Source organism: Anser anser (genome assembly GCF_964211835.1).
Source record: "Anser anser genome assembly, chromosome: 5".
NCBI classification, from domain to species: domain Eukaryota; kingdom Metazoa; phylum Chordata; class Aves; order Anseriformes; family Anatidae; genus Anser; species Anser anser.
Genome location: NC_139725.1, coordinates 4,005,387 through 4,018,348, shown reverse-complemented (window position 1 = coordinate 4,018,348; position 12,962 = coordinate 4,005,387). Strand labels below are relative to the sequence as shown.

The following is a 12,962-nucleotide window of genomic DNA, read 5'->3' as shown; positions in this document are numbered from 1 at the left end:
AAGCAATGATATTGTAATGTCCATGACATTTTGACATTCTTGCTAAAGCTCCATGGTCTTGCTAAAGAAATAATGAATTTTGTGCATGTTTATGTGTGTGTATACTTCACTATTGCCCTCTAGAACCTGCCCAGAGAGACTGAGAATTTACATGAATTTCTGGGAAAAGGAAAAAGTCCTTTAGCTCCGCTTGCACATATTGCAAGACTACCACACACCACAACAGGAAGGGTAACTGCCAGTGAAACTCGAGTTTCCCCAGCACAGCTGTAGTGTTTGGGTTCATCCACAATTGCAATTAACCTTCAGAATGATGAGATATAATGTGAAGCTTTTCAGCAATGAACCCTCGACCTAAGTAAAGGCCGAGAACCTCCTTGCACCACTTAGGCAGCCTCCCTGCAGAAACCTGCCACGTTGCTTTACAGTTCCCAGGGGATCCCACAGGGCTTCGCTCACAGGAGAGAACTGTAAAAAACGTTCCCATTACACCCAGGCAGATGTTGAAAGCTTTGTGGTGGAAAGGAAGAGTACTCAATTCAACAGAAACTGTGAGGTGTGGGTCACCCACATCAGAATATTGCAAGGATGCTGAAGCTCAGTGTCTAAGAAGCAGTTATTTAGTACTGGTGAAGAAGATTCATTCTCTTTTGCCACCCATCTAAAAGATTAATCAGATCAATCATGGCACATTTCTTTGCAGAAATCTATAACTAAAGTGCTACAGACATTAGCAACATTTCAATCTCCTGTCTCTGATCCTGAAAACATCATCTGCTAGGGGTTTTGGTAACATTATAAGGAAAATCAAGCTGCTTAAAAAAAAGAAAAAAACATTTCAGGAGATACCAGTGTCAATCTTTACACTTGCTCTCCCTACCTCTTTGCAAAAATTTACATAGAGTCAAAAATACAGAAAATTGGCATGGTTTGTGGCACTCTATAAACCTCATTCAAGACTCAAAAGCAAGCAGGGAGAGAAGGTTATTGAGCACTGCAGTGATAAACAGATCTCCTGCTTTCACTAAAGATATTTGAAGAAGCTACATGTCAAACCATTACTGCACTACCACAGAATATCCATATGGGATTAAAGTAGAGAAAAAAAAGCATGATCTTATTAAAAAGTGCAGAGAGTGGCCTCGCATTACTGTTAGCACCAGTGGTTCTGAAGAAAAGCTCTTTAAATTCAGATTATTTCTCATTTGCATTTGCCGTTACTGGGATTTTTCCTACAAGGTCCAGTTAAGAAAAATATTTCTTTTCTACAAGGCAAATTTATCAAAAATTCAAATAAACTCTTTGATGCATTTTCTGCATAAACTAATCATGAATAAACATAATCCTGTTGCTCTAAGAACAGATGCCATCCTGTAACTCCCTGCCCCCGACAGTTCTGCTCCCCAGTCATGAAGGAGAAGGAAATTGTTTGGCCAAGTTTACAGAATGAACCATAAATCATAGACATCTTTGCCAAAGCAAACTCATGTTTCTTTTATGAAACAATTGCTTCTAAAAGAATTTATATTCATCTTTATATATATATATATATGCATTTTTTATAAAATGCATAAGGAAAGGAGAACATACTGTTCTGTTTCTCCTTTAGAAATGCTTGATATTTTTCAGTTCTGGTTGAGAAAGCAAACATTTGCATTTTCACGTGGCTTTCTGAGGCTGGTTGCATGGACAGAGATGCAGTGTTTTGAGGGATTTGAAGTACATTAAAATCGCTTTGGAATATTTGAGTCACCATTATTCAAAAAAGTACAATTTGAAACTAGAAAACCTTAGGGATTTTTGTTCAAGTCAGATGCTGGAAATATGAATGAAGAAAGACTCGTGCATCTTCATGTACAGGGTAAATTTCAAAGGTAGATGCTTTCTCAGGAGTTTTTTTTTTTTTTTAAAAAAAAAGAGTTTTTTTTAAAAAAAGAGGTTTTTTTTAAAAAAAAAATCCTCCAAACTCTGTGAAGAATACAAAGAGAGCCCAGTTGTTGCAGAAGTACACATGCAGCCGTGCTCTCTGACAGGTTAGGGCACCTCCCTCTCTTCCCAGAGGGTATGCCAGCTTTCAGAGAAAAATCTGACCTGAAAGGATCGTCATGAGCCAGTGCTGCTTGCAGAAAGGCGCAGCAGGACAGGGGCAGCTCTGCTGAGCACGGGGACACTGCGGGGCGGAGAAGGCTCCACGCTTGTCTGCGTTGCTCCATCACATCTCCTGCTCACCCAGTAGGGCACGCTGCTCCCCGAGCTGCTTTCAGCAGCGGCGCTGGTGAAAACTTCGCACTGGCCTGAGGCTTTGGCTAGAGGAACAGGATACACGGCTGAAGTAGAGGCATATTTTCACTGCTATATGATTTGGCACAGCCAGTCATCTCGATGCAGCTTTCTAGCCCTCTAGCCGAGCTCGGTGCTCAGTGATGCTCTGGCTCCACTGCTCACATCTAGAACGTGTCATTCAAACTGTCTCAGTTCACAGGAGGCTGAGTGCTTAGATCTGTCCAGTGCGCTGGAGTGGGATCTGCCCTCAAGGATCCACAGGAGTACTTTTCTAGGGTACACAGAGGGGTCCGAGCCTGTGATGCTGTTTTATTTCCTTTGAGGCCGCCCCCCTACTTTGACACAGCTCTTCTGCTTTTATTCTTAAAGAGCTTCTTGTCACCCATCTGATCCAATCTGTGCCTCTAGTTGCTGGGACGGACAAAGTGGGACAAGACCTTGCTGCTCCTCCACGTCCACCACTCTCGTGTCAATAAACATGGCCGCCTGTGGCAGAGTGAGAGCTGATCTTCCCTTTCCACTCAACACTTTGTCCCCTGCAGTGCTGAAGATTAAGGTTTTTTCCCCAGCCACGATAACTTCAAAGTTCTTCACATCTCATCTCTTTTCTGAAACTTGCTTTGCTCCCCTCTTCTGCATTGTACCTCTGGTTCCCCTCTAACCAGTTCCTGTGTTTTCCTACCTCAACATGCTTGTGGCCCTCTCTCATCCTTTCTTGTCCTTTCATTTTATACAACTGACAAATCACAGTCCATAATAAGAGCCCCAGCATGCTAAGTTCTGTGCCAACACCTTGAAAAAGCCATCCCTGTTGCGAACAGCGCAACGCTTTTGCTTGGTTGTCCTTACCCTTTTTATCCTATGCAGCAACACATCCTTACAGCTACCTACCACCTCCCAGTCATTAGGATTAAAATCTCTCCTACAGCAAGAACACATTTCAGTTCCATCAGGTATTAAAACCAAGTGTGTTGTTGCAGTCTGTGTCCTTTCTGCAAAGCAACAGAATTTATGACAATGACAACACAAGAGCCTAATGCCAAAGATCTGAGATCACTTCTATTTTGCTTTGCACTTCTTTAACACACTCCAGATGAAAGGCACTATTTATTACACATTTTTGCTTAATTGATGTTTTCAGATGAGACAATGGCCACTGGAAATGATAACTTTTGGCAGGAAAAAGTCATATTATTTCCTGATAAGGCCGGATATAATGTGTGTCATTCAGAAGATGAGCGATTTCTTCCATTCAGAGTTTTTCATCTGCTTGTTTGTCATACAAAGTATATCCATTACCTGATTAAATAACTCATGGCCCCATAAATCGTTAAGCATGTGTACAGTACATTATTCAGTGATCTGCAAACTGTTACGATACACTACTTTAAAGCTTTTTGCAAAGTTAAAAAACACCACCACCACAAAAGCTTTGATCGCCAAACACTGTGCCAGTGACCTTTCTCTCTAGTTTCGATGGCATGTTTGTTCAGTTAAATGCTCAAAACATTTTTAATGCTACATTCAACCCCTGCAAAGTCAAACTGACGCATGACAATCCATCAAAATCAGTCAGATAACAGAAGGCACATTCTGATTCCAGAATTATTGTTGTCTGATTCTAAATGACAAGAAATGAAACAAAAAGGGAACAGAGCTTGATTTTCCAAAGCAAAATTAAGCCCAAAGAATGATAAGAGAAAAATTCTTTAGACTGAGATCCTACAGAAATGTGAAATTTAACAGGATGGGAATGTATGCAACAAGACAATTGCACTGTCATACATACAACCTTTGTTCAAATAATAGCATGTATAGCTATAGCTAAAAGCACATCCAACTGAAGACTCCCCAAAACTGAAATTAAGGAATTGTTTTCTGACTATTAATCAGGAACGTGTTTAAGCCATTAGGTCTAAATGCAACCTCTTTCCCCAGGGTCCAACTCAAATCTAAAGATTAAGTATGTAGTGATGAAATGTTTCAATTATCTCCATTCACAGCACTTATTACTAATTAAAATGTATAATTTGGAAAAAAAATCAAGTTGTTATACAGCCTGCTTTATGTAAAGCCTTTGTTAGCACTGTTAGTCAGCATAAGTTATTAGTAAAAAATGCAACCTAAAATAGCTACTGACCAGTTAAAAAGAAATCTTCCGATTTGCTTGAAATGAACGAAATAGAAGTATTGCTGTTAAGAAACATCACTGCTGAAGCATTGTGCTAACTCAGATAGGTAAACAGGATGACAACACACCTCTCTCTCTCTTCCCTTCCCCTCCAATCTCCAGACCAGCATTTTGGTGCACTGTCTAGTGGAAAGGAGACAATGCCATCCAGGCAAGCATTCTGCAGGTCTCACCAGGCTCTTTGGAAGCTCTTGCCTCCCAGAGTCTCAGGTCTCCCAGTCTGATTCATGTCCCCTGGTGACAGTGAAAAACGAAAGACCACACTCACTCATGGCCTCAAAAGTAGCAAACAAGTCCACGGAAAGCTCTGAAAAACCTTGAAAGAGACTTTGAACCATATTCTGCCTTCAACAAAGAGCAAATCAGTGGTGGGTAAAGCAGTAAGAAGAGTCCCAGCTGTGGGCTGCTAGCCACCTGGGACACGTTGAGCAAGCTACATATCCTGGACATGACCACGAATCTAACTCAGCAGGGCTGGGCATGACATCTGGGCACCCGATCCCAGTAGGAGTGGAGTCAACATGAAGAAGCGACACATTTGGGGAATCCAGAGGAACGCTTTACTTGGGATGTGAGGGTAAGATAGCGCTCACAAAAAGCTGTTGGAAAAGCAAAAGGACATAGGAGAAAATGTTCTTTAAAAATAGGTATAAGCATGGGAAGCAATTGTGATTTCACCGTTTGCTTCTTGATGGGTGAACATTTCAAGATTAAAAGTAACTAAAGAGATGCGATTTTGAACAATCGTGCTGCAATCCTCATGAGGACTTGACACCTATGCAAATGTTCTCCAGTTTAAGTTAGGTTGGAAAGAGTACAGTACAAGAACCTGTCCTTTGATTTCTGAACTTTCTTTTGTGATTCAAGCTGGAAAAAGGAGTTGTGGGGGAAGCAAATTTGAGATGTGTTACTTTCCAAATCATTTCCCTATAAACTTTAGGAAAAAAAACGTTAGGTTCCACCCACCCTCAGTGATCAACCAATAACCCAACAGCTCACTTGTCACTCCAGACTGCCAGCTCCCTGCCACCTAGACACATGCCTTCTTACTTGCCTTTTTCTCTAATCCAACAGCAATGTTCAAGCAACTCCTCTTCAGCACCATGGAAATTTCACCATTTCACGTTTGTCTGACCTCTGCCTTACAGCACTTCCCACAGCATTTTCTCTCTGCCAACAGCAGCAATATTAAAGTTCCTCTACTTGTTTCTCCTCCTTGTTCCTCTTCCCCTCCACACCTCTCTCCAGGATCTTGTTCTGCTATAGGAGCTGTAAAGAATTATTCAGTTGTTATTGGGTCAACACACTGGGGAAGGAAGGGAAAACAAACAGTCAAACTCACTGATTTGTCTAGTCAAAGATATAAGCTAAAGGTGTTATTCTCAATTCTTTTCTTTAGTCAGAAAGCCTTATCCTGGCAAATACACGTGCAGAGCAACAGAACGAGTGCTATTCATGCACGAGCATCTTTTAATACACCTAAGTGGCATGACAGCAAGCAACAAAACACAAAAGGAACTCTTGCACTAACTTCACAGAAAACATAGCTTTTAGGAGAAAGCGCCGCCTGTGTGCCCGGATAACGGCGCCCAGCAGTTGTGCAACAGAAGCAACTAGTTGTAGAACTGAGAAAGCCCGTCAGGATTTGGAAAAGGCACATACACAGTGCTCCTCCACGAGGGCCTGTTCTAATGGCTAGACCCCAACGTATTTGTGCACCATAGTGAATTTCCTATAGGCAATGATCTCCTGCCTGTTGAGACAGACATCAGCTCATTTCTGCAAAGGGCTACCCCAGCAGCTCTTTTTGCAATGGAATTAGCCAATTTTTTGTTGCAGTGAAATTAGCCAATTCCCAAGGCAGGCTGCCATTGCAGCTACTGTTCAGTATCTAATTGCTGCCATGCTTTTACCCATAGGAAAATCTGTTCTGTGCAAAGAACCTTTACACACTTCAACCATGAAAGCCGGCATCTAAATCCAGATCCAATTCTAAAAGAAAAATAAAGGAGAACCACATTGAAACGCCCAATTGTCACATTTGTTTCTAAGGCTAAACAAAACTTTTGTTTTCAAAAATCCCTATCTGTCTACTACTTCTGAGTTGTAGCAGTTATCCAATGCAATAAAGGAAACACATCATGATAAGAAGTCTGCAGACTGCTCACCTGCTACACACAGACCTTATCCCTCTGTGTACTTTCAGGCTTACTACTTTTTCTAAAACGATACAACCTGAAAGGCTCTCCTTTCGAACTGAAATTAGGAAGCGATAGCCCCAAATCATCTATATCTACGTCATCAAGGATGATTATCAGAGCACCTGGATGCCCTTTACATAATGTAACCCAAATCGAAATCACACAAAACACTCCCGTGTCCCTCCCAGCTATTGAGGCAGCTATAGAAGTACCCTGAAAAGGGTAGCCAGGATACCGATTGCCAAGTGAAATTCCTGCGCCTGCCGTTAGTGGAAGACTTGAACAAAGAGGTGCATTTAACACAGCTTCCTAAACTTTGCCAGATTCAGGCTCAGACAGATTTCTGGCAGGAGTGCGGCCCGAGCCAGGAGCCTGGTGCTGAGAATGACCTGCCCCCTCGTTCCCACGAGCTCCTCCCTTGGGACAGACGCGGGAGAGGTGAAACCCAGCCATTAGCTGGGGAGCGGAGCGTGGGGCGAGAGCAACCCTCGCACCCAGGGCCAGCAACGGCCAGGCTCTTTGCACTGAACAACAAACCTCACGGAAAACCCCACAGGATTTAAAGAGCGACACCACAAATTGGGGTCTAGGATGCATTTGGCTCCCACAAACAGTCTTCCAAGGTCTGCGTAATTTAATAAAGAAGGGTGGCCTCTCAGTACAACTGTTTTATCCTGTCCCGTGGAGCTCTAACAGAGGCACAGTTCTGGTTTACATTTTTGGGAAGATTTTGAAACCTTATACAAAAGGCATTACTGTTTTTTTTCAGCTGCTTGGGACTTTGCCAAGGAAATCAAGTTTCTGCCGGCAGAATGCTGCCCGTTCCTAGCGAGGGAAAGGTGGCACTGGTCCTCAGCCGCGGGGCCCCGCTTTGGTGCCGAACCTGCATGATCACTACTAGCTCACATCGAGGCTGTACAACCACAGCTTTGACTTACAAGTGCCAGACTTCCTGTGTAAATCAAAATGTGGGAAAAGCATGCTTTTAATCTCTTTATCAGTTCCTTAAAACCCTATTTTAATGCAATCCTTGCTCACAAACTGTATGACCTGTACAAGTAACCTCGCGTACGTTAGTTACATTGAAAAATGACTAAGATCCAGTTTTATCCTGATTTCATACAACCAATTGAATTTGTGAAATTTCAGCCAAAGATTCAAATAAAATCATCACAAAATAAAAAAGAAACCCCAAAACAGATGGAAAAAACACAGTTGCTGCTTGATCCATAGGCAGCACATATCCTGTAACTCGGATGACACATTGCAAGTCCAAGTACGTTGCACACAGCTCCTGTAGAGCTGTTTCAGCTTTGCGCACACTTGCAAAGAAATGGATGATGCAATCCTAAATTACCTCGCTGGAGTGTGTTAGTTATACTGATTTTCCACAACTTGTAGCCCATGAAACTCACGCCTCCACTACAGCACAGAACCACATTCTGCTGGGCATTTTCCAGTGATGAATGTTTTAAAAGATCATTAAGAAAAAAAAAACAAACAATGGTATATTTTAATTTTTAATAAATATGCAAAAGGTTTAGATACAACACTTTCTAATTTCTGAATAAAATTGCAAAATGGAAATACTACACCCCAGGCCTTCAACACCAATGGTTATAAGATACATAATTTCTGAAAACATTATTTTGCAGCGAGTTTTCTTTCCTTTTTAATTTTATTTTGAAGAAAATGAAAGTCTAAATGGATTCAGTGAAAAAAAAATCACAACAGTATTTTGCAAACTTCTTGAAGTAGAAACATCTCCTGTAAGCAAATTCTGAAATGTCACATAAAGGTATACAAGACATTCCTTATTGGCTTTTCAGCTCTATTTACAGAAGAACAAAAATCAGGAAAATTTGGGTAACATCTAATCCACAGGGCTGACAGGAATGCTGCATGATGCAAGTAACATTTTACTAGACAGTACGTAAGGATACTCTAGCATGTCTTGGTAACCCTAATAAGTGACTGCAGTGCATTACAACTGTGGGATGGCTGCTTGTGGTGTGCTGCGCCTCCAAGCTGCCTGTTAGCTACTGGGACTTTGCCGGGACCGCAAGGGTACCGCAAACCCCGACTCTCAGGTAGGACTTTACTGCCGCAGCTGAGGCACAGCCAGGTGTCACACCCCCGCTGCCCTGGTATTTAGGCAGCTATGGATACACACACCATTGGGAAGGCAGAGTTTCAGAGATCAAGCAAACCTGGTGAATTTGGGCAGTTTGGTAACCATACAGAACTGTCACATTCATTTCAGTCCATAAACTTCTTACTAAGGATTGTCAAAGACAATCTAAGAAATGAACATGGCTAAACAGGTTGGTTTTTCGTGCCCAATTTTTCACAAATATTTAAATTTGCAAAACTGCTAATGTTTTGGCTTATTTTTTTAAAGGAAGAAAGGAAGTAGTTATTAGCAGCAAAAGAAGCTGTGGGTAACAAAATAAGTTTACACTCCAATTTAGTGTGTGTTCTCTGACAATTCAGGCTACCACAGTCACATTTTCAGGGACTAGTACTTTTAAAGGGGTTTAGATTACATGAAACGCATGATGTATGTTAAAAAATATATATTTTAAATAATACCATAATGTTTAGGTTAGCTCAGTTCTAATATTTGAGGGGGTGAGCAAAACTTAAAGCATCTAACTGAAAAAACAGATGCTCCATACTTCTGCAAAACTGTATGATCTTTTCACATTAAAATTTATTCTTGTGGTTTCTTCCCAAGATTTTTAAATTCTGTAAGGTTTTCAATTTTTTACTGCCAAAAGCCCATGAAACTAGAGGTCAGAAATGACATTACTGAGTACAAACGTTTGTGGGATTAATCTTCAGGAAACAATTATTCACTTTCACAAAACTGGAAGACAGACATTTGTTAGAAAGAAAATAAGCTTTTACCAATGAAAAATTTCCAACTGGCATAGCAGAAAACATGACAAAAGATAAGCTAAACTAACTGCTTTGCTTTTTTGCAAAATCTAGATAAACACAATTCGACACAAATTTATCTTGTAGGATCTGTGATTCTCAATTGTAATGCAGCACAAGAAACATCCTGGTAATTGTCAACTTGAGAAGCTTCAGCACATTATATGTAAACACGCTGAGGTCACATTTACGGCTAATGTAAACCAGCACAAATGTAAAACCACAGTATATCGAATTCAGTGCGTACATAAAACATGAAATAGATGTGCCAACGTACAGCATCTGAAATCTGTTCCTTGAACTTCATGTATATTCCATAAAACACAGATTATATCCAATTTTCTATACAATGTCATACTTCGTACTTTACAAGCAATGCACAGCCAGCACTGGCAGGCTGAGATCTCGCCACAGCCGCTGGACCCCACGCGGGCAGGAGCAAAGGCTGGCAGCACCGTGCCACGCCAGACCCGAGCTGGCTGCCCTTTGCGTGCGCTCAATCCCAGCCGAGCCTTAGCCAAACCGCGCTGCGCTCCCCCGGCACTGCACTCGTACGCTGTTCTTGAAAACTTCTTCTGTGCTGTATAGGTCTTGGCTGCCGTAAATGCCATCTCGCAAACATACACCCGACCTTCTCCCTTCACAAGGATTAACTGCAAGAACTATCCTGCCTAATTTTGCAGTGCAATCCCAGTTAAAACAGCAGTAACCACTTCCATTCAGACATACGCCTTGATATGCCTGAAACCCCCTGCTTAGACCTGTATGCCATAATCAGATATATGAAGCCAATATTTTGAGAAGTAGTAGGAACCAGACTGCTAGCAAAGGGGGTAAATGAAGGGATATGCAGAACCTGTCAAACAGCGCATGCTCCCCTAGAAGCATATAGAAGATTTCTTATTTACTTGAATAAGATGCAACAATTCTAGGGAGTTAAAACGAAAACTCAGAGCAACATTTTTAAAGAGACCCACGCCCAATTCTTCACTGTTTGCCTTTTCTGGTTTTCTGAGAATACCACTGAAACTCGAGATGAAACGTTTAACTTCAAGTCCTTTGCCTGAAACAAAACTAAGAAAGCCTCGATGGTCTCTCGGTTCCTCCTGCTGGCATTACGTTACCACCCACACACAGCTCCACGCTCATTGTGGGGGGGGATTGGGGCACCCCTAGAAACTCTGCCACCATGGGCAGCGTGCAGCAGCCGGCCAGTGGACTGGGGACCCTGCCCCGAGCCCCCCGAGGGACACGCTTCCTTCCCAGGGCTGTGCCAGTACAGGCATGTCTGCTGGACAAGTGGGACACGCACGCCAGGAGAGTTTGGTTTTGCTGCAGCGCAGAATGGGATCAGACCTGAATTCCTGGAAGTTCTGGCAGGTTTGGAAAAGTTTCCCCCCAGAAGCCACACAAAAACCAACTAAACGTTAAGTTGTCATTCACTACAGAAGAACAAAAGGGAGAGCTTGTATCACCATTTCTTTTGATTTTTAATATTCCACATCAAAAGAAAATATTTTGGCATATCTGTTTTACATATTTCCATTCCTGAAATAAAACATCTGCTTAACACACTAATCATATTCTATTGGGGACAAATTCTGCTTTCGCAGATACCCACACAATTCTGGTGAAGTTAGTGATGAGAAATGTTAGAAAAATTGGACACACTTCCCGGGATTCTCTTTCTGAGCTGCTTCTCTTGTGTTTTCTCAGCCTCTGCTGCTTTTTTTTTTTTTTTTTTGCTCTCTCTTATATAACTCTTTGTCCCAGTTTAAATTCCATCTGCTGCATTTATCGAGACGGTTGTTACCTGTGATACGAGGCACCACCTGCCTTAGCTTTCATTTAGTGGCCTTTATGAACTCCTTCCTGCTCGCCTTCTTCTCCAAGCTCATTTGGATTTGGAAAGTAGCACACAGAAATTTGGCCGGATTCGCAGTAAGCGAACCCACCGTGCTTACAGTTCTGTGCCTGTGACTGCACGATGCTACTTTAACTTACCTGAGATAACAACTCTACTAAATGTGTTTCATTTTTTATCAAACTTGGGCTTTTTTAATACGAAATATAAAACATTGATATTCCTATTACATCCCACGAGGGAAAAGAAACACCATTTGCTATAATCAGGGGAAATGTTTTATTGCCTCAGACATGCATTTATCTCCCTCACAAACAGAAGTCATAAAAAGAACATACAACTGGTTAAATGTTACTTGATGTACCTTAGGTCCCAACTGGTTTGCTTTAGGTCCTGCAGTGTCTTGTGGAATTAAATCCAGGCATGAACACAGGTTAATGCTTTTTCTTTCCTTTTAGCAGAACCCTGTCAGCCTGGCCCACACCCCAAGAGCTTTCACTTCAGACTAACCTGCAAGCAGCACTGTGGGTCTCTCCTTTACTTCTCCTTCCCAACGCTCCACCAATTCACCACTGACTAATTAATTATAAACCTCTGTTCTTAAAGCTCTTATATAAATCGCTGTCCTTGTTGCCTTCCTGCGGATCTATTCAGTGATCACACTCTTACTTAAATCATATAAGAAAGCCTGGTCTGTCCCTTTCATCTGAAAGGCTGTTAAGGAGGCCCAAATTCTAAAGCTTTTTGTAATGAACTGTTCTTTCTTGAAGACAGTTTACCATCAAGCTTCCTTCCAGGTCTCATGAAGGGCTACACTGCACAAACCTAGCTGGCAGTTGTCAGAAGAGAAGGCTAGTCCTTTCCTGAATGGAAAGAAGAATAGACTCGTCTTTTTGCTTTCTCCGTCGTACTATCAAGGCACAACTGGAGCTCCTACAGCAATAGGTATTTTCCTTTGCTCAGATTCATTGTTGGAAGCTCACTGGTATTCTAAGTTCCTAATTCCAAACCCACTTCTCTCTTTTTTAAAGCCTGCACATTATTTGTATCTAACGGACCTTCTTTGTAAAGGCTACAATTTTCAGAAACTCGATTCTACTTTCTTCCAGGGCCTTCTGTCTTCCTCTCCTCCTCGTCTCCACAGCAATGATCTCTTAAAAATTCTCTCACGTGTGCTGCTATTCAAAAATAAAATCAGGTATTTGATCTTTTCTGTCAAGACTTCCATCTCATTCTCTGTTTCCCTGTATTCTGCCACACATTCCACCGTGTGTCATATGGTTAGCCGAACAGCCACTGTTTAACAGCATATATTGAACGTACCGGAACAAATAAACATATTCAACACAATGCTTCATTCTGAAATCTGACATGAAACATAAGCAATTTGTGAACTAGAATACTTCCAAGCTTTTCAAATCTAACTTGAAATTCCATACTGAAAAAGATGGGCTGAAATCGTAATGACAAAGCTAAAATTTAT

General features: G+C 41.6%; 1 protein-coding gene across 26 annotated transcripts in view; it reads right to left on the bottom strand.

Annotated features, from left to right (window-relative positions):
* LOC310899705 (uncharacterized protein) overlaps positions 1 to 12,962 on the bottom strand; it is a 221,537-nt gene that overhangs the window by 129,566 nt on the left and 79,009 nt on the right. The window contains exons 5-6 of one of the 26 annotated variants that reach the window (XR_014584580.1): positions 5,529 to 5,743; positions 3,330 to 5,073 (exon numbers count right to left, since the gene is read on the bottom strand). The exons of 24 other annotated variants lie outside the window; for them this stretch is intronic. The gene's annotated coding sequence lies outside the window, so the exon portion shown is untranslated. Of the gene's footprint in view, positions 1 to 3,329; positions 5,744 to 12,962 lie in introns of those variants that run through there. One more of the 26 variants, XR_014584579.1, reaches the window with a different exon arrangement.